This window comes from Micropterus dolomieu, linkage group LG12 (genome assembly GCF_021292245.1).
Source record: "Micropterus dolomieu isolate WLL.071019.BEF.003 ecotype Adirondacks linkage group LG12, ASM2129224v1, whole genome shotgun sequence".
NCBI lineage: Eukaryota > Metazoa > Chordata > Actinopteri > Centrarchiformes > Centrarchidae > Micropterus > Micropterus dolomieu.
In genome coordinates, this window is record NC_060161.1 from 38,865,779 (window position 1) to 38,867,256 (window position 1,478).

Below are 1,478 nucleotides of genomic sequence, written 5' to 3' on the forward strand. Positions count from 1 at the left end.
CAGCCACTCTGGGATGGCGTCTCTCAGCCACGACCTCTGAGAAACCTTTACCTGGCCAAAGGTTTAAAAGCGCCTGCTTGTAGCCCGCGTGACTCGAGCCCCTCCACTTTTCCTCCAACAGCTCCTTGCACAGCTGACTAGCTGCCTCCTGAAGGGCGGTTGCTGTAGTGGCTTGATCGTTCGGTTACGGGTGGTGTTGGGACAGAGACCCAAATGCGGAAAGGAGTTTTATCGAGGGAAAAAGGGGTAGAGGGACCGGAGGGGAGGGAGAGCTGGAAACAGGCACGGGGAACCGAGGTGACTGGGACCAGAGAGCCGGGGGACACTGGGGGCCGAGGAAGGGAGGAAGCAAGGGGGAACTGTGAGGACTTTTCAATTTTAAAACCAAAGCAGAAAGCAAAGCAGCTGTGTTTTGTTCTATATAGGATGGTGTTGCATCCCTACTGGTTTTCAAGCTAACTGGCTGCTGTACACGTGCCGCTGTCGTTTGCAACAGCTGTCTGCGTCGGCTTCATCCAAAAGGAAACGATCGCCGACCTTCCACAGTGCACCAGGTCTCTTCTCCCTCTCCGGTAAACCTACTATGGGTTGGGTTGCCGGCGGAACCGGCGCACTGGACGGTCAGTGGTCGTTCCCTCTGGCTGCATGAAGTCCGATGCTCCTGATTTTACGCATAGCCTAATCCATGTGTTCTCACAGCTGGCGGCTCTCTAAACTTTCTAAATTCTTCCATCTCACAAAATAAGAAAGGTCAGGTCGAAACAGTGTATAGAGGCAAACATTTTAATCCGTGTATGATTCGTTAATATACAGTTCGCCAAATTAACTAATAACCAGGGCTCGAGACTAACGGTGACCTGCTGTCCTGGGGACGATAGGAAATATGTTTGCGACGAAGAGAAATATTCTGTAGGACGCCTCTAGGACGAAAGGGATTGTGGAGGCTTATGTGTTTATTTATTAAAATCACTTAGCAAATGACAAACTGAACCGACCGAGCGCTGACGACAACAGAGGTCGTCTTCTCACGCTGTTACTACAGTCACGCCGGACTCGCACAGGAGGCTGGCTGCTCACCTGCCGGTCCATTATTCTCTCAGGCTTGCTGACCTCTCAGTCGCGCTGTGCAGGTTAGTGTTAAGCGCCAAACATCAATCTTCTCACGACAAAAAAATCTATATTCTGATCACGTCGACTAGCGGCGATAATCAACTCCACTCCCAGCTGACGCAACTCGGCATTCGGCGTGATCTTAAAGTAACCGGCGTGCGCTGAGACGCAGCCAGGAGACTCGCTGGTAGAGTCTAGTAGGCTCAGTTTGGGAGCTGCAGAAGTTACCATGAGGATTTTTGCTGAAACAAAGGAGTTTATAACTGAACTGAAATTAAATTATTTATCATTGAGGTAAAAAGGCGCCCCAACAGATAACTTTTCAGTTATGTTTATAAATCTTTTTGTTTGAATCAAGCAAAATAAAT

At 49.5% G+C, this 1,478-nt stretch overlaps 3 protein-coding genes across 12 annotated transcripts in view; 1 reads left to right on the forward strand and 2 right to left on the reverse strand.

Annotated features, from left to right (window-relative positions):
* The window catches only part of LOC123980185 (zinc finger protein 260-like), a 672,464-nt gene that overhangs the window by 640,428 nt on the left and 30,558 nt on the right, over positions 1-1,478 (reverse strand). The gene's annotated exons all lie outside the window — the stretch shown is intronic.
* The window catches only part of LOC123980179 (zinc finger protein 271-like), a 342,908-nt gene that overhangs the window by 255,265 nt on the left and 86,165 nt on the right, over positions 1-1,478 (forward strand). The gene's annotated exons all lie outside the window — the stretch shown is intronic.
* Positions 1-1,478, reverse strand: part of LOC123980231 (mucin-1-like) — an 8,806-nt gene that overhangs the window by 4,143 nt on the left and 3,185 nt on the right. The window lies entirely within an intron of this gene.